Below are 24,543 nucleotides of genomic sequence, written 5' to 3'. Positions count from 1 at the left end.
TAACAACATCAACATGTCTTTAATTTTAGGTAAAGGGTAGTGATCTACCACCACGCTCTTATTCAACTCCCTAAGGTCTATGCATAGACGGAGAGAGCCATCCGATTTCTTTGCGGCTACAATCGGAGCGACCCATTGGGTTGCTTCAACTTCCTCTATGATACCCTCCTTGACCAATTTCTCTAATTCTGCTTTAACTTGATCTCTAACAGTAATGGGAACACTACGTACTTTACAACAAACCGGTACAGCATCCTTCTTGTGATGATCATGTGATGATCATAGTTCCTCAAACAACCTAACTTCTCAGTAAAGACAGTTGGGAAATTCTTTTTCAGGTCATCTGAGAAGGGCTCATCACCATCCTGGTTTATATTGACAGAATTAGTGTTAACAAAGGGTAAATCCTTTAAGATGATGGGAGGAGAGGAATTTGGATCTAACATCACACCCAAATCTTTTTGAACAAACCAACTCAAAATATTATCCCCTTTTTGTGAGATATAGATTTTTGAGTCAGCAAGCCTCTTTTTGTAATTAATGTTTCCTCTGAAGTATCCTAAAATTTCTATGGGTTTTCTACCATATGCAAGTGGTCTTATATCCGGACGAAACATCTTAATTTTACCTTGTAAATATTTAAGATAAAATTCCTTCGCCACAATGGTGATTTTCGCCCCTGAATCGAACAATACTTTAATAGGATGGCCATTGACTAAATTTCATCAATAGGACAATTTTTCTGCTGAGGACCGAAAACTACTTGAACTAAAACTTGACCACACTCAACATTCCCATCATAATCATTTTCATCATCAAAATCATAATAAATCTCATTAACCTTGCCTTTGTATTCCTTCCCCTTGCAAACACTAGTAAAATGTCCCTTCCTTTTGCATTTGCCACAGGTAGCTTTCCATCCCGGACATTGTCTATCATTTGCAAAATGTCCCATTTTGCCACATCTAAAACATTTTACTTGTGTAAAATCAAATTTATTATCTGATTTAGCATAGAGAGGTTTGTTATTAGTTATATCTCTCACACCACCTCTCTGGTTAGCACTTTCTTTAGTAACATTTGGGGTTTTTACAAGATTAACAGTACTATTGGTTTTACTTTCACCATTCTTTTTTATGACATCTACACACTTAATAGAATGTTCAATCCTTTTTGCTATGGTAATCACATCATCTAAATCAGGTTCATCTTTTTGCCATAATTCCTCTCTAACACGCTCAATGCTACAACCTAGCATGAACTGATCCCTTATTCTTTCATCAGAAGAGGCAGCAAACTTACAGGATGACGCCAATTTTCTTAGTGCGGTTATATAATTTTCTATGCTTTCCTCTTCATGTTGTAATCTACGGCCAAAATGATACCTTTCTAATATAGTAGAGACTTTCGGAAGATAGTGTTTGTCTAACATAGCAATACAAATTTCATATTCATTAAGATTCCTATCTTGTATCTCTGGTAGATGATCAAATACCTCCTGGCCCTCTGTTCCTAAACAGTGTAATAACAAAGCTGTTTTCCTTTCCGCACTTAAGTTGGCCCCACAAACTTTTGCATATCTCTCGAATACTTTACACCACTTTTTCCATTTAATGGGAGGATCTCCAGGAGTTTGTAAGAAGAATGGAGGAGCTGTGACGTTCTGCATTATGTGTACTTGACCAAAATTACCCCAAATAAAAGAAAGTAAAACTTTTCAGAAATAATAACAACAAATTGCTACAGCACTTTTAAAAAAGAACTGAAATACATTTCTGTTAGGAATACAGTTAGAAGATTGAAAATCAACTTGAGAGTCTTTGTTCCCCTTTTTTTAAAAAAAAATTACAGTCTCAGTGTCTCATTTCCTTATTTTTTTAAAAAAAAAAATAATGAAAGGTTCAGTTTAATACCTGTTGTTGCGCGATTTTTCGATGAGGAAAACCATTTGTAATGTTTCAAAATGAGAAAGTTAAAATCGCGATGAATCTGCTGCTGTACAAATTAAACTTATGCCATTTACGATGAATCGGTGGTTCTTAACAAAAGGATGGCTGCTACGTGATGGGAAGCGCGTTGTCATGGGAAACGCTGCTTCGTCATGACGCTCCTTCGTGATGGCGCTCCTTCGTGATGCAGCTGACGTTAGTGGAGCTGCGCTGGAGAGCGTTAATGGAGCCGCGCTGGAACAGAAGAGAGCGAACGCCGTCCTCGAGCAGCGCAGCCCTCGAGCAGCAAACAGCACGGTAAGCTTTTGAAAAATGCTGCCGATGCGATGCTGGCCGGCTTCACTTCAAGCCAAATGGATAGACTGCCAATGCGAAGCACAAAAAAAAAAAAAAAAAAAACACGGGCTGCTAGAGTGAGAGGCTGCCCGGGTGATGCGACGTGCGTGTAAAAACACAGAATGTCACTACGCTTCACAGGCAGATCAGAAGGATATACGCACAGATCAGCACATACGCACAGGCAGATGAGGAGCACTGAGGGGTAAATACACACAGCAAACGAGCGCTATGCCGAAAATCGGCAGATTAAAAGTATCAGAATGAGCGCTGCGTGTGTCAGGGGAAAAAAAAATCAAACAGCGCTGTGCACAGTTGAAAGTGCGAGTAGAGAAGCAGTCTTTTAGTTAAAAACTAACAAATAGCGTTGTGTAGACTGTAAAATGACAAAGTAGGTTTGTTAAAAATTGTCAAAAGAAGCGCTTTTTCACACAATCAAAATAAAAGTGCTTTCCATAAAAGGTCTTTCCAGGAAGTTGGTTTAAAGGCATGAAGGTTGAAGGTTTCAAGTAGAATTGAAATTAACAGTACCTTTGACAAACTTCAAAATGAGATAACAGAAGATATCTTTGTATCCTTGTTGAGATCCTTTCTTCTTTTCTTCAGAAATCCCGTCCCGTCGCCAATGTAAAGAAGTTCAAACGTGGATTATAGGTGAAATAAGTATTTATTGTAGAATAGGATCCCATCCACAGGATAAAGAGTCACCAGTAGCAAGGTCCAAGCTCAACTGCCTAGCTACTCTAAACATCACAACTACAGAATCTGTACAGAGCATTCTAATGCATGTGGCAACCTGGCAACAGGCTGCATAACCAAGATGCTCAAGATGCCACAAAGATATAAATGCTGTAGATATCAGGTGTGATTTTCTAAACTAAACTTTAGATGCTGATTTTGTGGAAGCATTAGATGACATCGAGTATGATCATATGAAATTGTATAATCACGAAATTGAAGTAAATCATCCCAAGCATAGTCAGCAGTTTAGCATAAGGAACTATGTAGGAGTTTCTAGGTTCTTTAGCATAAATTTTAGTTCTCCATGACGACGGTACCAGTACTCATTAGTACCACGCCGACATGCCATGAGATTAATCAGCTGAGATTCCAAAACATTATCTTTCTGCTGTACTTTATCCATAAATTCCTTTGCCAAAAGATTTTGCAGATGTACCCTGTTTTCAGTATATGGTTGACTGCATAAGAAAGTCCAGACAAGTCACTCTCAAACAAAAGATGGAACAAATATGGAATACATTGTTGAAATCTTAGATTTTCAGCATATAACATTGATGTCTGGTATTCAGATGCAGGAATCTGCACAGGTTGGTCATCATATCGTCCTCTTTTTCGTGTGGGAAGGAACTGAGGGATAGAACGATCTTCCAAGCTTTTTTTGCATACAGTAATGGGACTTCCCTTTGGTTCTTTCATTTGGAATAACTCTAAAGTATTCCCCATCACTTCTTTAGAATGACGTGGATGAATACTGTAATGTTCGTAGATTTCTTCAGTTATGGAAACATCCAGTTTTTCAATTTGTCCAGATGGGAAGTCAGTATCTTCTACAGTTATTTATTCTTTTCCCACATAAACATTTTTGTAATATTAAATTTTTATAGCAGATAGAACAGAATGTTGCCTTTTTCACTTTCCTAATATCTACTAATTCTTTCCATATTTTCTTACTCTTAGTAAGAACGCCATTGACAAGAATAACTAAATGTTCATACTGTACATTTTCTACACCAATTGTCTGTGTTTTAAGTAAATCAAGATTGTATTGAATGTTTTCTGTAGTGCTAGCGCTCTTGGTGTCTAGTTGTGAACTGTACTGAGTGAAGAATTGATTGAAGGCACTTCTAAGCACACATATTGAAGAGAAATGTACATTGAAAGCTGAATTAAAGTTCTGAACCCCGCTGTCTGTAATGTAGATCGAAGGTACTAATTGATACAAAAATTGATGAATGCTATTTTGTACAGTTAACAGAATCTGAGGACAGAGTACAATTGTCTCTACGGTAAGGAAAGCAAGGGTAGATGCAATGGTGTTCTTAATGTACAAGGAAAGCTGAATTGAAGTTGTGAATCCAGCTGTCCGCAGTGTACATTTAATGGTGGCGTGAATCATTTGTAATCACGATTGAAATGAAAGATAGAACTTGTATGGAATGCATTGTCAAAATATGTATGTTTCAGGGACATAATAGTTCAAATTGTGACCTGTGTTGTCTGTAGTGTAGACTGTCATTCAGTGTTCTTTTGGAATTGCCAGACGAATTTTGTTATTGTACTAAACCTATAACTGATATAAAAGAAGTTTATGAAATTTAAGAATAATTTATAACCCTAGCCAAGTAAGGTAGCAACTGTGCAAATGTTTAGCTGCGTTTGGGTGGGGTAGTAGCTACATCAAAAAGGCTTGATAAGGGGCCTTGAGTGAGCGGAGAATTGATTGAAAGCACATGTCAGGACACATAGTGAAGAGAAATTTACATTGAAAGCTGAATTGAAGTTGTGAACCCCGCTGTCTGTAATGTAGATCGAAGGTACTAATTGATACAAATATTAATGAATGCTATTTTGTATAGTTAACAGAATCTGAGGACAGAGTACAATTGTCTCTATGTTAAGGAAAGCAAGGGTAGATCCAATGGTGTCTTTAATGTAGAAGGAAAGGTGAATTGAAGTTGTGAATCCGGCTGTCCGCAGTGTACATTTAATGGTGGCGTGTATCATTTGTAATCACGATTGAAATGAAAGATAGAAAATGTATGGAATGCATTGTCAAAATATGTATGTTTCAGTGACATAATGGTTCAAATTGTGACCTGTGTTGTCTGTAGTGTAGACTGTCATTCAGTGTTCTTTTGGACTTGTAAGACGAATTTTGGTATTGTACTAAACCTATAACTGAAATCAAGTTCATGAAATTCAAGAATAATTGATAACTTTAGCCAAGTAAGGTAGCAAGTGTGCACATTTTTAGCTGTGTTTTGGGAGGGGTAATAGCTACATCAAAAAGGCGCGATAAATGGCCTTGAGTTTGAATCAGAATATGAAATTGAAGAATAGTTGATACCCACAGTGAAGAAAGGCAGCAAGTAGGTTTGTGTATGTGTGGATGATATGTTGATTGAGTGGAAGATGAATAAGGTGAAAAATAAGAAATGGCAAAGATGTGCAAGCTACCCATTTCTTTATAAGGGAAGTGGATGTTTGGTTTTTCAGTCCATTACACCGACGGGGTGTCGGATACTGCAGTGGGAGCCTGAGAAATGGGTACCATATATAAGGAAGCAAGCTAGTGCAGAAAGTACACACACTGTGCGGTAGAGAGGACAAAAGAAAGGACGTAAGTGTGCAAATTACCCACTGCTATTCATGGGTAGTAGTTACCAAGAAGGGTCAATGAAGGGCCTGTAGTTTGAATTTAAATTTCAAGAAGAATATTTGATAACGCTAGCGAATAAAGGGTGCAAATGTGGAAACTTCTACAACAAAAAAGCTTAATAAAGGGCCTTGACTTTGAATCAGAATATGAAATTGAATTATAATTGATAATCCCAGTCAATAGAGGCAGCAAGTGTTCACTTTTAGTACAATAAATATATTAGTAGATAGTGCACAAAGCTTTATTATTTTTCAACAATAAATTTATTCTATTAATATCTCATAATTTAACAGACATTCCAATGCAACTTCATCAGATATGTCATTCAGATCAATTTCCTCGTTAGGAGTTTCTGATTTAATTTGTACTTCAACATAATTTAAAACTGTGCAGTATCTTTATGAAAAAGGCTTCAGACAGGGTAGTAGCTACAACAAAAAGGCTTGATAAAGGGCTTGCACTTTGAATATGAATATGAAATAAAAGAATAGTTGTTAACCATAGCCAAGAAGAGCAGCAAGTAGGTGTGTGTACGTGTAGATGATGATGATGTGTTGATTGAGTGGAAGATGAATAATGTAAAAAATATGAAAGTGTCCAAATTACCTACTGCCATTCACGGCTAGTAGTTAGGAAGAAAGCTCAAAAAGGGGCCTGTACTTTGAATTACAATAACAAATAGAAGATTTGATAACCATAGACTATACTGGCTCTTTAATATTGTTAGACTTTTAAGCTTTTGTTTATACATGAATGGTAGGAAGTGTGCAAATTACCCACTGCCATTCACAGGCAGTAGTTACCAAGAAGGCTCAATAAAGGGCGTGTACTTTGAATTTCAATAACAAATAGAAGATTTGATAACCATAGACTACACTGGCTCTTTTTTAATATTGTTAGACTTTTAAGCTTTTGTTTATACATGAACGGCAGGAAGTGCGCAAATTACCCACTGCAATTCACGAGTAATAGTTACCAAGAAGGCTCAATAAAGGGCCTGCACTTTGAATTTGTATTACAAGATGGATAATTGATAACCCCAGCCAAGAAAGGCAGCAAGAGTTCAAATTTCCTACTGCCTTCGGCCAGGGTAGTTGATAGAATAAAAAGGGCTTGATAAAGGGACTGCAGTTTGAATAGGAATATGAAATAAAAGAATAGTTGTTAACCATAGCCAAGAAGAGCAGCAAGTAGGTGTGTGTACGTGTAGATGATGATGATGTGTTGATTGAGTGGAAGATGAATAATGTAAAAAATATGAAAGTGTCCAAATTACCTACTGCCATTCACGGCTAGTAGTTAGGAAGAAAGCTCAATAAGGGGCCTGTACTTTGAATTACAATAACAAATAGAAGATTTGATAACCATAGACTATACTGGCTCTTTAATATTGTTAGACTTTTAAGCTTTTGTTTATACATGAATGGTAGGAAGTGTGCAAATTACCCACTGCCATTCACAGGCAGTAGTTACCAAGAAGGCTCAATAAAGGGCGTGTACTTTGAATTTCAATAACAAATAGAAGATTTGATAACCATAGACTACACTGGCTCTTTTTTAATATTGTTAGACTTTTAAGCTTTTGTTTATACATGAACGGCAGGAAGTGCGCAAATTACCCACTGCAATTCACGAGTAATAGTTACCAAGAAGGCTCAATAAAGGGCCTGCACTTTGAATTTGTATTACAAGATGGATAATTGATAACCCCAGCCAAGAAAGGCAGCAAGAGTTCAAATTTCCTACTGCCTTCGGCCAGGGTAGTTGATAGAATAAAAAGGGCTTGATAAAGGGACTGCAGTTTGAATAGGAATATGAAATTGAACAAAATTGAACAATAGTTCATAACCCCTGCGAAGAAATGCAGCACATTTTCTACTGCCTTCTGCTAGTGCAGTATCAATATGAAAAAGGCTCGATAAATGGCTTTGACTTTGAATCAGAATATGAAATTGAATAAAGGACGTAAGTGTGCAAATTACCCACTGCTATTCATGGGTAGTAGTTACCAAGAAGGGTCAATGAAGGGCCAGTAGTTTGAATTTCAATTTCAAGAAGAATAATTGATAACGCTAGCGAAGAAAGGGTGCAAATGTGGAAACTTCTACAACAAAAAAGTTTAATAAAGGGCCTTGACTTTGAATCAGAATATGAAATTGAATTATTATTGATAATCCCAGTCAAGAAAGTCAGCAAGTGCTCACTTATAGTGCAATAAATATATTAGTAGATAGTGCACAAAGCTTTATTATTTTTCAACAATAAATTTATTCTATTAATGTCTCATAATTTAACAGACATTCCAATGCAACTTCATCAAAGTCAAAAGATTTTATTTTGTTACGGTACTCTTTTGAGGACCACAAATTTGATAAAAAATATACATTTAGTTTTCCATACAGATTAATACATTTTCAATGAAATTTTCAAAAACGTAAAAATTCTCCAGCAAACATATTCGTTAGGTGGGTTTTTACATAATGATAAAAAATCTTTTGTATTAATAATCCTACAGGACCGATAGATGGGCTCAAGACATGTTAACCTTGCATTTACAACTTTGTTGTTTGGACATATAAAAAGAAGGTGTTCTAGATTCTGTTTGCCCCCCTGACAAAGGTTACATAGCGAAAAACTATCTAATCTCCAGGAAGAACTAAAGGTTAATACAGGAAGTATACCCAAACGCAACATCATGATTGCTCGCCTTGCGCCGTGTATAAGAGTATATTCTAAATACGGCTATTTTTGCTTATATTCCTGGGAGCCTGCATAGGTCTTATACACAGATAATTTATTACAATGTAAATGGTCAAGCTCGTAACTCAATTTGGGGGTGAAGTTTTTTAGGAAGAGTTTAAGTTGTGCAGGTGACCATGTTGACAAAATTTCTAAACTGACTTTTGCAAGCTGAAAAGCCTCTCTCATATTTTTGGAAAAAATAAGATGGGTGGAATCTTTATTGAATGTCTCGATTTTTAACAGACTTCGTAAAGTGCCTTCCTTTGAATGGAGAAGGTTGTAAGCCCACCTGATGATACTTGCTACAGCTGTGGCAAATGAGCTCGTGATAGTACATTCCAGTCTCAACGCCTGTACTGGTGTAGATGTAGAAACTTTCAATAATTTTTTTAAATATTTTGACTTCATTTAAGTCCATATAGGTCCATTGTTTTAAAGGGATATATTCCGAGGCATATGACAGAACCGGTGGAATCTTGGCTCTGTAAACTTGTATTAATGCAGAAAAATGCCTATTTCCAGTGGCCGTGTATAGGCGTGACAGGGCCCCAGCATGTAAGTCACCTTTCCTTTTTAGATGATTGATTTGTTTGGTGTTACTCATGTTATGTGAAAGAATTCTGCCAAGATATGTATATTCCTTTACCTGCTCTAGCTTCTCTCCGCCCAGCTTCCATTGGTACCTCACACTTTTCTTCTTTTTCGAAAATGCAACCACTTTAGTTTTGTTTATATTCGGGATTAGAAAATTTTTCCTAGAATAGTGGTGTAAAATATCTAGAAGACTTTGAAGTCCAAAAGGTGTTAGGTCAAACATGACTATATCGTCCGCATACAGCAGGGAATGAATGCACTGAGTGGCGATATTCTGAGGTGTGTATAACCCTTGTTGTAATTGGGATGGTAAGTCACTTAAATACAGAGAAAATAAGATTGGAGCCAAGAGACACCCTTGTTTTAAGCCGTTAGATGTCCGTATTATCTTCGACAAACCCTTGTCTCTCCCCATTTGAACACGGCACCAGGTGTTACTATGTAGATTCACTATTAGTTGTAGTAGTGGTTCCGGGATACCCATCCTTCTTAGTTTTGTCCACAGGGTCGGTCTATCCACTCGGTCAAAGGCCGTGGAGTAGTCGATGAACGCTGCGTATATGGATTGTGATTTCCCTGTTACATATTTATCTAGGATTGTCTGAAAGATTGCTACATTGTCTGTGACTGAATGGTTCGGTCGGAATCCAGCCTGAAACATAGGAATTAGACCTAACGTAAATGCCCAAGATTTCAACCTGTCCAGAATTTCTGCTGCAAAAATCTTCCCGGCAGCGTCCATGAGAGCTATTTGTCTGTAGTTTCCTGGTATGTTTCTTTTTCCTTTTTTATAAATCGGGATTATTATGCTTCCCTTCCAGGAGTTTGGTATTTTGCCGGAGTCAAATATATAATTGAATAGTGGCGAAAGCAACAGTCCCCACTCTTTATGGTCGGCTTGGTAGACCTTAATAGGAATCTGATCAGGGCCGGATGCACCCGTGCTTCTTGCCTTTCTAATATTAATGGCGATAGACACTGCCGAAGTCTTGTTAATTTTAGTATCATTGGTTTCCATAGCTCGTTCATCAGCCTCTCTTACCTTAGTGTTCTTATTAAGTTTGTATAACTCGCTGAGGTAGATGTCCCAGTCTTCCTCTGAAACGGGAGTTGCTTCCAACTTTTTTTTGGTTCCAGTCATTTTCGCAATCAAGGACCAATATTTGCGCTGGTTATATTGCTTGACTGCTAGTTGGATATCGATCCAGTTAGAGTCCTGCTTCAGTTTTTTCTGTTTAGTTTTTTCTCGTCGTATTTGGTTCTTTAATCTGTTAATTTCCGTTTTATTTACTGACGAGAAACTCAGATACTGGGCTCGAATCAACCTATTAAGTTTTTTTACGATTGGTTGATTCCAGTTTTTATTCTTACTGATGCATTTACTTTTTATTGATCTGTCATGTTGTAACTTACTTTGTAAAGCATGCTTGAGCTTGTAAATTATAAGTTCAAAGTTCATTATAGGATCGTCTGAGTATATGGTAGTCAACAAATGAGTTTGAGAGATTAGAATTTTCAAATGGTCCAGATTTTCTGTGCCCCAATAAATACGACGCCTCGTTGTGTTTACTTCCATTTTAGGGTTATGGAATATTGGCTGGTTCTGAAAAGAAGACTGTGCTGTCCAGAGAGTTGTTAGATATAAAAGTGCATGATCACTTTCCTCGTTAAATTTGATCGAAAGTTGAGTGATTTGTTCTTTTTCTTCGATCCCACATATAAAATAATCAAGAATAGAGGGAGATCCATTTCCCTGCCTCGTATATGATGCCGGTTTGTCTCCATTGGTATTACCATTTAGTATTGTCCCATTTATATTAGGAAGAAGTGATAGTAATGAGCGTCCTCTCTTATCTGATTTAACTCCTTTTGGTAGTTCTGGGAGTGATGTTTCCAGAGATTCCTCTTTAAATAGAAGAGCCCATTTCTTAATTTCGCTGTTTGAAATCTTGGCATTTAAATCGCCCATTATAATATATGGCATGTAAAGTCGATCATCAAGGATGTGCGTAATGATCTCCATTAAGTGGTCAAACAACAAGTCGTGTTTATTACTGGGGGGAGCATAGATGTTGAAGAGTAGTATTTTTTCATGAGTAGCTGATGTTTGAGTTTTGAATGACACCTTAATACATTGCAGATTATCTGTGTTTGTATCAATTATTTCTTGTGACCAGGAATATTCTTCTTTCAATAAGATTGCCAGACCTCCCTTAGCATGTCCCCTTTTAGATTTTTTTGCCAGAATTTCGTATACATAGTATCCTTTTTGTGTAAAGGGAGCAATTGACCATGTTTCCTGGAGAGCAATAATATCTGGGAGATCTTTAGTTGCATTTTTCATTTTTATGGCAGTTTTCCCAGCCAGATTCCAAGTCAATAACGTCAAACCTTTGCTAAACCTGGTGTTGTTGAGGTTTATCCATTTTTTTGCTGTTTAGAGTCTCTGATAGCCATGCCCAAGATTTTATAGAATTCTCTGTATTACTTAATCCTGTATCCCGGGACCATACTGACCTTTCACCATGCGTTACTTGTATTTTTAGTGTGTCTTTTCTCATGGTATTTGATACAGAGTCTCCCCATTTTGAACTGAAATTATCATTTCTTCTATGAAATTGTCCAAGTGAACCATTATTTTGTATATTGGTTTTGAGTTCTGATACTGAAATTACATCGTAGCCATTCTTGTGTAGAATTCCCTTCTCTCTAATTATTATTCCAGGAAGATCTGGGGAAAAGAATGATACCTGTACTAATTTATCATTTTCTTTTTTTGGAAAGAGTACTAGGTCAATTTCTTTACTTGTAAGAGAGTTCAAGGATGGTATTTCTTGTAAGAGATTAATTATTCTACCACGGTTGAACGGCATCTTATCTGTGGGAAATAGTTCTTCAATTATTATGTGTTTTGATGGAATTCCTTCCCACTGTTGAAATTTCTTATCTTGTAGTTCATTTGTATCCATGGACTTTCGCCCTGTTGTTCTGTTTTCTATGGCCGGACAGTATTCTTCTGCTTTTGGGTTCAAGGGTTTCACCAGCGGTGTTTTTTGAATTGCTGGAGAGTTCACGGAGTTTAAGGAAGTAGATTTTTGAAATTTAAGTTTGTTCCCTTTTTTCTTCTGGATTCTTCTCAAAGGCTTTCTTCTCTTTTTCTTCCCCCTTGCTTTTTCCCGGTCATTATTATTTTCGGTCTTTTCTGTCTTTTCTGTCTGACTTGGTTCCTGTTCGGCAATAACTCCTGATGACTATACTTTATTATCCCGAGCTATCGGATCTGGATTGATGTTGATTACTTTATTAGAAAAAATGGAATAGTGCTTAATATTGTTTTCGGTGGTATTTTCCGGTTCTTCTCTGAACAGTTTCTTGAGTGAATAAGTGATAGGAGATTTTTTCTTATTTCTTAATTCCTTAGTTTTAGTCTCAATTATTACCACGTCAGTCGTTTGTGAGCTTGCTTCTTGTTGTTTTGGAGTCCTTACTCCATTTTTTTGGCAATCTTCAGGTTGAGACGTTTTGACTGTTTCATGTTTTTTTGGTGTAACTTTAGTTAGGTCTTTTTTCTTTTTTTCTTCCACCAGGAATTTAAGTATTCCTATTTGCACATCAAGAGTATCGTCAGAGTTAGCTAGGATTTGACCAAGGTGGGTAAGTACTGATTCCAGGATTTCCTGCAAGGCAAAAAGTGCTTTTGACAAGGGAGAAACAGTGTTTGCAGAAGTTAGATTTGTGAAATAGGGGTCAGTGAGGTTAGCATGATTAGAATAGAGGTTAGGTGATTTTTCTGGAGAACTGGTTAGTGGCTGTTTTTGACTTAACAGAATTTCTGATTTTTCTTGTTCTGTCTTCGTGGTGTTGCTTACAGACACCTCCAAACGTAATTCGCTGTCCCGATGTTTTATAGGTGTTATAGATTTTATTTGAGACGTATCTAGGATCGATTTTTGACGCTCTTCAGAAAAGGAAATCTTTGCCGAATTGCTCTCTATAATTGTTGATCCTTGTTTATGAAAGCTCTGTTCGGAGGAAAGTAACAATTCATGTTCAACCTTACTTATTGAAAGATCTAACTTATTTTCATCTTCTGGTGTATCAAGGGATGAATATTTTTTCGTAGAAAGGGTAGAAAAATATTTGTTTATAGCTGGAGTACATGATAATTGTCCAGGTTTCATCGATTTGTCTGTGGATTTTCTGACGGCTGCGTCGGTACCCATGCGCCTCATATAGATTGTTCGTGAGCGTAGTTTTTTTAATGCCCTCATGTAGGGGCCAGAGGTCAACTGTTGATTTTAGTAGTTACTGCTGGATTTATATTAATTTAATGAATTTGTTTCAGTATCTAGTGTAAGAGATGTTTAGTATAGTTTGAGTTTTTCTCAGGTGAGATATCAGGATATGGCTAGGTGAGTTCCTCAGCTTAAATAAACTCCTAAAGGTAAACATGTATTGGTGTTGTGACTCACCAAGAAAGTGTTACGTCGGATTCCTTTTTTATTCTTTCATGTATTCCAGTACTCTTAGACTAGATGAAAATGGGGTGGCCCGTCCCGTCCTCGGTCGTCCCCGGACGGCCACAGACGGCCCGCCCTTTGCCCGGGCTTGGCTCCGCGCTTGGTCCCGTGCGCGTCCCGCGTCGCGGTGGACTAGATGTGATTTTTATACGTTTCGCCAGTGGGCATGTCCGTGGGCGTGTCGCCTGGGGGAAGAGGAACCAGCTGAACCAAGCAGGGGTTGCTGGTCCTCGCAGTCCCCCGGGCTGGATGTGTTGTTCTGCCCTGGCCTCGACCCTTAGGACTCAAGCTGGGAGCGTGGAGAGAGCGTGCGGACTGCAGCTCTCGCTCACACCAGCGAGTCCTCGGGGAGGCGGCACCACGGAATGCTGAGAGTTGGTCGTTTGCACAAGGATGGTAGCGCTGAAGGCAAGCAGCAGTGGGTGATTTTCTCGCACAGTAGAGCCAAGGATAAACAAGTCCTGGTGAGTGGCGCCCGCGAAGCGGGTGTCACGAAATTTAAATGCCTGATTCGCCGGTGGGCGTGTCCGTGGGCGTGTCGCCTGGGGGAAGAGGAACCAGCTGAACCAAGCAGGGGTTGCTGGTCCTCGCAGTCCCCCGGGCTGGATGTGTTGTTCTGCCCTGGCCTCGACCCTTAGGACTCAAGCTGGGAGCGTGGAGAGAGCGTGCGGACTGCAGCTCTCGCTCACACCAGCGAGTCCTCGGGGAGGCGGCACCACGGAACGCTGAGAGTTGGTCGTTTGCACAAGGCTGGTAGCGCTGAAGGCAAGCAGCAGTGGGTGATTTTCTCGCACAGTAGAGCCAAGGATAAACAAGTCCTGGTGAGTGGCGCCCGCGAAGCGGGTGTCACGAAATTTAAATGCCTGATTCGCCGGTGGGCGTGTCCGTGGGCGTGTCGCCTGGGGGAAGAGGAACCAGCTGAACCAAGCAGGGGTTGCTGGTCCTCGCAGTCCCCCGGGCTGGATGTGTTGTTCTGCCCTGGCCTCGACCCTTAGGACTCAAGCTGGGAGCGTGGAGAGAGCGTGCGGACTGCAGCTCTCGCTCACACCAGCGAGTCCTCGGGGAGGCGGCACCACGGAATGCTGAGAGTTGGTCGTTTGCACAAGGATGGTAGCGCTGAAGGCAAGCAGCAGTGGGTGATTTTCTCGCACAGTAGAGCCAAGGATAAACAAGTCCTGGTGAGTGGCGCCCGCGAAGCGGGTGTCACGAAATTTAAATGCCTGATTCGCCGGTGGGCGTGTCCGTGGGCGTGTCGCCTGGGGGAAGAGGAACCAGCTGAACCAAGCAGGGGTTGCTGGTCCTCGCAGTCCCCCGGGCTGGATGTGTTGTTCTGCCCTGGCCTCGACCCTTAGGACTCAAGCTGGGAGCGTGGAGAGAGCGTGCGGACTGCAGCTCTCGCTCACACCAGCGAGTCCTCGGGGAGGCGACACCACGGAACGCTGAGAGTTGGTCGTTTGCACAAGGCTGGTAGCGCTGAAGGCAAGCAGCAGTGGGTGATTTTCGCGCACAGTAGAGCCAAGGATAAACAAGTCCTGGTGAGTGGCGCCCGCGAAGCGGGTGTCACGAAATTTAAATGCCTGATTCGCCGGTGGGCGTGTCCGTGGGCGTGTTGCCTGGGGGAAGAGGAACCAGCTGAACCAAGCAGGGGTTGCTGGTCCTCGCAGTCCCCCGGGCTGGATGTGTTGTTCTGCCCTGGCCTCGACCCTTAGGACTCAAGCTGGGAGCGTGGAGAGAGCGTGCGGACTGCAGCTCTCGCTCACACCAGCGAGTCCTCGGGGAGGCGGCACCACGGAATGCTGAGAGTTGGTCGTTTGCACAAGGATGGTAGCGCTGAAGGCAAGCAGCAGTGGGTGATTTTCTCGCACAGTAGAGCCAAGGATAAACAAGTCCTGGTGAGTGGCGCCCGCGAAGCGGGTGTCACGAAATTTAAATGCCTGATTCGCCGGTGGGCGTGTCCGTGGGCGTGTCGCCTGGGGGAAGAGGAACCAGCTGAACCAAGCAGGGGTTGCTGGTCCTCGCAGTCCCCCGGGCTGGATGTGTTGTTCTGCCCTGGCCTCGACCCTTAGGACTCAAGCTGGGAGCGTGGAGAGAGCGTGCGGACTGCAGCTCTCGCTCACACCAGCGAGTCCTCGGGGAGGCGACACCACGGAACGCTGAGAGTTGGTCGTTTGCACAAGGCTGGTAGCGCTGAAGGCAAGCAGCAGTGGGTGATTTTCTCGCACAGTAGAGCCAAGGATAAACAAGTCCTGGTGAGTGGCGCCCGCGAAGCGGGTGTCACGAAATTTAAATGCCTGATTCGCCGGTGGGCGTGTCCGTGGGCGTGTCGCCTGGGGGAAGAGGAACCAGCTGAACCAAGCAGGGGTTGCTGGTCCTCGCAGTCCCCCGGGCTGGATGTGTTGTTCTGCCTTGGCCTCGCCCCTTAGGACTCAAGCTGGGAGCGTGGAGAGAGCGTGCGGACTGCAGCTCTCGCTCACACCAGCGAGTCCTCGAGGAGGCGGCACCACGGAACGCTGAGAGTTGGTCATTTTCATCAGATATGTCATTCAGATAAATTTCCTCGTTAGGAGTTTCTGATTTAATTTGTACTTCAACATAATTTAAAACTGTGCAGTATCTTTATGAAAAAGGCTTCAGACAGGGTAGTAGCTACAACAAAAAGGCTCGATAAAGGGCCTGCACTTTGAATATGAATATGAAATAAAAGAATAGTTGTTAACCATAGCCAAGAAGAGCAGCAAGTAGATGTGTGTACGTGTAGATGATGATGATGTGTTGATTGAGTGGAAGATGAATAATGTAAAAAATATGAAAGTGTCCAAATTACCTACTGCCATTCACGGGTAGTAGTTAGGAAGAAGGCTCAATAAAGGGCCTGTACTTTGAATTACAATAACAAATAGAAGATTTGATAACCATAGACTATACTGGCTCTTTTTTAATATTGTTAGACTTTTAAGCTTTTGTTTATACGTGAACGGCAGGAAGTGCGCAAATTACCCACTGCAATTCACGAGTAATGGTTACCAAGAAGGCTCAATAAAGGGCCTGAACTTAGAATTTGTATTACAAGAAGGATAATTGATAACCCTAGCCAAGAAAGGCAGCAAGAGTTCAAATTTCCTACTGCCTTCGGCCGGGGTAGTTGATAGAATAAAAAGGGCTTGATAAAGGGACTGCACTTTGAATAGGAATATGAAATTAAACAAAATTGAACAATAGTTCATAACCCCTGCGAAGAAATGCAGCACATTTTCTCCTGCCTTCTGCTAGTGCAGTAACAATATGAAAAAGGCATGATAAATGGCTTTGACTTTGAATCAGAATATGAAATTGAATAATAATTGATAATCCCAGTCAAGAAAAGCAGTAAGTGTCCAACTTTGCCACTGCCTTGGAGTGGGGTAGTAGCTACAACAAAAAGGCTAAATAAAGGGCCACGAGTATGAATCAGAATATGAAATTGAAAAAGAATTGATAACTGCAGCCAAAAAAGGTAGCAAGTTGGTGTGTGTTATGTGTAGATGATGTGTTGATTGAGTGGAAGATAAAATAGCTGAAAAATTAGAAAGGGTGCAGACGCGCAAACTATCCACTGCGTTGTCAGGGAAGTGGATCTTTGGATTTCCAAGTCATTATAGGGATAGGGCATCACATTTTGCAGTGGGAGCATAAGAAAGGGTTACGACAACGAAGCAACCAACGTAAGTGCATTAAGTTACCACTGTGGGGGGTAGGACTGAAAATTTACAACACCGGGCTCATTTCAGGGACTCTACTTTGAATTAGAATATAATTTGGCAAAGGCTGCAAGAAAGTTAGGAGGTATGTGCGTTTTAGGTAGTGGATGCAGAATAAGGTGAAAAGAAAGAAAGGTAGGAGATGTGGAAACAACCCACTGCCTTGTAAAGGAAATGGGTGTTTGGTTTTCCAGTCCATTACAGACTGTGAGTCGGATTCCGCAGTGGGAGCCTGAGAAACGGGTATCTCATCTAAGGAGTTAAGCAAGTGCACAAAGTACATACACTGTGCGGTAGGAAGGACGCAAAAAAGGACGGAAGTGTGCAAATTACCCATTGCCATTCTCGAGTAATAGTTACCAAGAAGGCTGAATAAAGGGCTTGCACTTTGAATTTGTATTAGAAGAAGGATAATTGATAACCGCAGCCAAGAAAAGCAGCAGGTAGGTGTGTGTACGTGTTGATGATGTGTTGATTGAGTGTTAGATGAATTATGTGAAAAATAAGAAAGGCTGCAAGTGTGCAAATTACCTAGTGCCATTCACAGGTAGTAGTTACCAAAAAGGCTCAATAAAGGGCCTTTACTTTGAATTACAATAACAAACAGAAGATTTGATATCCAAAGACTATACTGGCTCTTTTTTAATATTGGTTGACTTTTGTTAAGCTCTTTATAGAGAGGAATGGCAGAAAGTGCGCAAATTACCCACTGCCATTCTCGAATAATAGTTACCATGAAGGCTCAATAAAGGGCCTGCACTTTGAATTTGTATTACAAGAAGGATAATTAATAACCTCGGCCAAGGAAGGCAGCAAGTGTTCAAATTTCCCACTGCCTCCGGCCGTGGTAGTTGATTGAAGAAAAAGGGCTCGATAAGGGGCCTGTACTTTGAATAGGAATATGAAATTGAACAATAGTTCATAACACCTGGAAGAAAAGCAGTAAGTGTGCAAATTTCCCGCTTCCTTCTGGCAGTGCAATATCTACATGAAAAATGCTCGATAAAGGGCCTGCACTTTGAATACAGATATGAAATAGAAGAATAGTTGATAACCATAGCCAAGAAAGGTAGCAAGTAGGTGTGTGTACGTGTAGATGATGTGTTGATTGAGTGGTAGATGAATAATGTAAAAAATATGAAAGGCTGAAAGTGTTCAAATTACCCACTGCCATTCACGGGTAGTAGTTAGCAAGAAGGATGAATAAAGGGCCTGTACTTTGAATTACAATAACAAACAGAAGATTTGATAATCATAGACTATACTGGGTCTCTTTTAATATTATTAGACTTTTAAGATTTTGTTTATACATGAACGGCAGGAAGTGTGCAAATTACCCACTGCCATTCACGGTTAGTAGTTACCAAGAAGGCTCAATAAAGGGCCTGTACTTTGAATTTGAATAACAAACAGAAGATTTGATAACCATAGACTATACTGGCTCTTTTTTAATATTGTTAGACTTTTAAGCTTTTGTTTATACATGAACGGCAGGAAGTGTGCAAATTACCCTCTGCCATTCACGAGTAACAGTTACCAAGAAGGTTCGATAAAGGGCCTGCACTTTGAATTTGTATTACAAGAAGGATAATTGATAACCCCAGTCAAGAAAGGCAGCAAGAGTTCAAATTTCCTACTGCCTTTGGCCGGGGTAGTTGGTAGAATAAAAATGGCTTGATAAAGGGATTGCAGTTTGAATAGGAATATGAAATTGAACAATAGTTTATAACCCCTGCGAAGAAAGGCAGCAAGTGTACAAATTTCCCACTGCCTTCTGCCAGTGCAGTATCTATATGAAAAAGGCTTGATAAAGGGCCTTCACTTTGAATCAGAATATGAAATTTAACGATAATTGATAATCCCAGTCAAGAAAGGCAGTATGTGGCTATATTTGCCACTGCCTTGGACTGGGGTAGTAGCTACAACAGAATGGCTCAATAAAGGGCCACAAGTTTGAATCAGAATATGAAATTGAAAAAGAATTGATAACTGCAGCCAAAAACGGTAGCAAGTTGTTGTGTGTTATGTGTATATGATGTGTTGATTGAGTGGAAGATAAAAAAGGTGAAAAATTGGAAAGGCTGCAGATGCGCAAACTATCCACTGTGTTGTCAGGGAAGTGGATCTTTGAATTTCCAAGTTATTATACGGATAGGGCAACACATTTTGCAGTGGGAGCATAAGAAATGGCTACGACATTGAAGGAAGCAATGTAAGTGCATTAAGTTACCATTGAGGGGGGTAGGGCTGAAAAATTACAACACCGGGCCCAATTCAGGGACTGTACTTTGAATTAGAATAATACTTGGCAAAGGCTGCAAGAAAGTTAGGAGGTATGGGTGTTTTAGGTAGTGGATGCAGAATAAGGTGAAAAGGAAGAAAGGTAGCAGATGTGGAAACAACCCACTGCCTTGTAAAGGAAATGGATGTTTGGTTTTCCAGTCCATTACTGACTGTGAGTCGGATTCCGCATTCGGAGCCTGAGAAACCGGTATCTCATCTAAGGAGTTAAGCAAGTGCACAAAGTACACACACTGTGCAGTAGAAAGGACGCAAGAAAGGACGCAAGTGTGCAAATCACCCACTGCCATTCTCGAGTAATAGTTACCAAGAAGGCTGAATAAAGGGCCTGCCCTCTGAATTTGTATTAGAAGAAGGATAATTAAACAGTGCCCTTCTCTGACCCATTATGTGATACTGCTAACTGTCAGCCATAGGGTTTGTGCTGGTGGGAATTGGGCCTACTTGTGCCAAGGACACAATACAAATAAAAACTTGTTGCCCTTGACCTCAAACAATATGTGCTGTGTGTCGGGCCATAGAAATTACACATCCTTGACGGTGCATAGTCAGCTTTCAAATATGGTGCACGCAACTCAGAAAAGATTCTTACCATAAAGTTTTCTATATAAGTTGCTGAAGCTTTTAGGTTGCAGACACCACAATACTTTTCAATAAACTGTAAATGTAAAAAAGATGTATATTAGGGAATCATAATTGCAATGCTAACCATTGAAAAGGTAGTTTGCAAAATAAATGTTATCCTTGAAAACCCTCTTAGGTATTTACGAGTATTTTAAAGAAGTTGGATCAAGCAAAAAAGCGGTCGCAAACGGGCAGATTCTCAGAATCATTCCATTTGTGACCAGTATTTTTGCATTTGGAATGCATCATCCCAAATGCAAAAATCGCAATTAAGGAATCTCTAAATTGAGATTCCTTAAATTGAGATTGCATTTAAGTAGCCACGGCTTGTGGAAGGCGTTACGCCGGACAGTGACGTCAGGCAGAGGAGGGGCAGGGTAGGGGTTGTAAAATGCGGGATATGGACTATGTCAGGTAAGTACCAAAAAAAATATATAATTAATTTCGTTACCCGCGCTGCATCGCTAAATGTGATGCAGCGCGGGCAACGAAATTCTTTTTTTTTTCCGTACTTACCTGACATTGTCCATATCCCGCATTTTACAAACCCCCACCCTGTCCCTCGGCTGCCTGATGTCACCGCCCGGCGTAACGCCCTGCACGAGCCATGGCTGCTGACGTCACCACCCGGCGTACCGTCCTGCACTAACCGTGGCTGCCAATAACATTCGTTTAGACTTACAAGTATTCGAAAACGAATACAGGCTTGGGAGTGTCACGTGACGCAGTAATAAATATTAAAACTAATTGGAGAATTAGGAGGGAGCAAATACGATGAACCAGAAAGCATATATTCCAGAAAAATAAAGCAAAGCAGAGCTGGGAGGGCCATGTGATGAACAGAAGGAAAAATTCGCGCAATAACTCACTGTCCACAACTTCTTGGTTAGCAAGAAAGGCCACTTTATTAGGACAGGTGCAAATTAACTTCTAATCAAACATCTTGCAATTCATTATTTAATAAACCAAAAATTCCTTCTACTTATCTTAGCATCCTTATAAAAGCTGAAACCCCTACCAAGTTAACCCAAACAAACCCAGGAGCAACTGACTCTTGTTGATACCCCCCTCCTTTCCTTTAAGTGCCTTTTGAGGATGGACCAACCCGCTCAAGGCTGCCCACCCCCCAGGGAAAGCGGCTACCAACTTAAATTGTACCTAGACCTGTCTTAGCATGGCAACCAGGAATAAACAGCTTCGGCAGTATGCAAAGCACAATAAAACAACAAAGAAACTGGACCTGAAAGAGAAAGAGGGAGGGTGGGTGGGGCAAAAACAGCCTTCCGGCACCCGCCTCCCCCGTCCCAGTTCCATTTCCCGCCCTTTCTACCCATATTTATCCCTTTTCCCTTCCGCTCCAACTAGCTAATCACCTTTCCTTGCACCTGTGGCCAGTTCCCTTGCGCGAACCAACCCAGGGGAGAGAACGACTCGCGCACGGCTCCCGCTGGGTCCCCCCTTATACTATGTACATACAAAATCATTGAGGGGTAGGAAGGGCACGTGATGCAGAAAAGAATACCATCATGAACATACAATAAAAAGAACACATTGTAAAGCATGTGACACATTTCAAAAATAGGATACAGAAATTCATGGAAGCTCAATTTATAAAAAAAAGGCATGGGAGTGCTCCTTTAGACAAAAGGAAATATTAGGATCAACAAAGGAAGATCAATAAGTATGGAGGCCTGGGACCGGGGCCAGACTGGGAACCAAAACCGGCCCTGGCAAACTGCTTGGCCGCCCCCCCATACCCTCTCCCGGGAGGGGGGGGGTTGGGGGGTGCAACCGTGCTCTTTGCCGGGGTCGGTTTTCGGCCGATTTTGTTACAGGGCAGATTTTGCAGCTATGCTGCAAAAACGGCCCTGTAACAAAATCGACCCCCAGGGGCCCAAAACCGGCCCCCATCCTTGCGGCACACCGGGGTATTGCCTGTGCCCGCAACGGCCAGTCCGGGCCTGCCTGGGACGGCCTCGTGACGCAGAAAAAAAATATCATCATGGACGCACAATTAATAACGATAGAGGCCTAAGCACGTAATTGAGGGAAATTCAATTTCACTGGTCAGCAGAACTGCGGCGCGGGACCACTGCTCACGTGCTGTTTTGGCTCACAATCTGCCCTAGTGGATTTCTTTCTTCGGCAGATGTGGGCTTGAATGGGGTTGATTATTAGACACACCTTAGTTCTGTCACAGTTCTTTCTTTAGCCGGCTCCTTTCAATCAATGGCAGCCCGTCGTTGAATTTCCCTCAATTAGAGAGTATGTGGTCCTGATGAGAACTCCACATTAAGGAGAGTTCGAAACGTGTAGACCTTGTTTTACAGCCATAAAAATATAGCAAAGATGAAATTTGATTTGTAAAATGCTGATTTATGTGTATATTATATCCTATGGCTATGTGAAAATTTATTTTCTGAAATATTACTGTATTGAAGATTGTAAATAAGAGTGGTGTGATTGAGAGTATGTTTGGAGACTGTCTGACAGAGATCTGTAGTGATAGTGAGTATGAATGACATGAGGGGGTTGTTTTAATGTATAAAATGGTTTTTCATGTATTGTCTGATATATGTTTTCCTTTGAAATGTAAAACATGTGGTAAATAAATGACCAAAATAGTTAAAATGAAGTAAAATAAAATAAAAAAAAGGATTTATTCCAAAGAAAAGGTATTCTCACTTAGTGTTCTATTCATAGGTGAGACAGAAAAACAGGTAGTTCATTCAGAGAGGCAGCATTGGAATTTTTTTGATTGTATAGAATGCAACCGAAGTTAAGCAATAATTAATCCAAAAAATATTTAGCAATTTAGTTTTGTTAGTATTTTATAATAAGAATATGAAATATAATCTAAAAAATAAAATAAATATTTATATTAAAAATATAAGAAATTTGTATAAAAAGAAAGACATATTAATTAATAGTTTTATAAATTATTATTTACAAAACCTTTGAAATTCGCTGAAAAAACCATAGGTTTGAGGCACGTTATAGTTAGGAATTAGCATTTAAAAAACCTTAGAAATTCACTGAAAAAACCATAGGTTTCAGCCACGTTATAGTTAGGAATTAGCATTTTTTAGAAAACCTTAGAAATTCACTGAAAAAACCATAGGTTTCAGCCACGTTATAGTTAGAAAGTAGCATTTAAAAAACCTTAGAAATTCACTGAAAAAAACATAGGTTTCATTCATGTTATAGTTAGCTGGACATTTCTCTCATACAAAACCATTGAAATTCCTCCGTTATAGTTAGTTCAGCTAACTATAATTCGCGCGCCCGCAATGCACTGCTGATGACGTCACATATTACATCACTCATGACATCACTAATGACATCTCAAATGACATCACTGATGACATCACTGAGGACATCATCCTTGTGAAATTTAGTTTTTAGATTTGCACAAGTCTCACTTTAATGTGAAATTTGCACATAAATAGCACTTTAAATTTTTGCACATTTGGGAGGTGTACATAATGTATAAAATTGATGTAATTAAGTTGCCCATTTTTAGGACAATAACCCACTTGGGTAGTATTTTTTTAGTTGATGTACGTGGAAAACTTAATGAAATGTACATGAATTTAAAAGTATTTATACTAGATAAATTTATATATTTGCACATATTTATGTCGTTATGAATTGGTTTTAATATGGGAATTCTTTTCGGATTTTAGAAACTGTGTCTTTTATTCAATGAAGAAATATTCCTTGCAAGTATGTTTTCCATGTTTATGTTCAACTATATTGAGCATGGTAAAGAATGCCCACCCTTTTGTAGACTATAAGTACCCTCCCCATGGCTATGCAGCATGTCATGTGATCAAGCCTCTGGAGAGAGGCGAAACGCGTCATGGCGGACATGCTGGTGATTTTCATGCACAAAATAAAGCACTGAAATAATTTGCACCAGACCTGGGTTTTGCTTATCGTCATTCTTTTCCTGCGGTAACATTTGCCGGGAGCGCGTGGGCGTGTGATGAGGAATTCTTCATATATATATGTTTTCTCACCCTCCGAAAATGCCGGGACGTCTCCAGCCGCGGTGCACCTCCGGGTCCGAGGCAGCCCGGTTTGTAATAATATTCGCCGCACAATCTAGCGCGCATGCACTCCTCTTTACCTGTGAGCAAGGCGATTTCCCTGAAACGGGTTAAATGCTTGTTGGCTCGATATAATGAAATAAATCTTCCTTGGAGCAACTATCGGAGTCGGTGGTTTTTGTGGTGAGGAGTGCACGCACGCTTGATTGCGCGGCGAACATTATTATCTCTCTCTCTCTCTATATATATATATATATATATATATATATATATATATATATATATATA

The 24,543-nt window shown here is 40.4% G+C and overlaps 1 protein-coding gene across 1 annotated transcript in view; it reads right to left on the bottom strand.

Moving 5' to 3' along the window:
* The window catches only part of LOC147708533 (uncharacterized), a 561,724-nt gene that overhangs the window by 472,254 nt on the left and 64,927 nt on the right, over positions 1-24,543 (bottom strand). The gene's annotated exons all lie outside the window — the stretch shown is intronic.

Source organism: Lissotriton vulgaris, chromosome 6, assembly GCF_964263255.1.
Source record: "Lissotriton vulgaris chromosome 6, aLisVul1.2, whole genome shotgun sequence".
Lineage (NCBI taxonomy): Eukaryota > Metazoa > Chordata > Amphibia > Caudata > Salamandridae > Lissotriton > Lissotriton vulgaris.
This window is presented reverse-complemented; position numbering and strand designations above follow the sequence as displayed.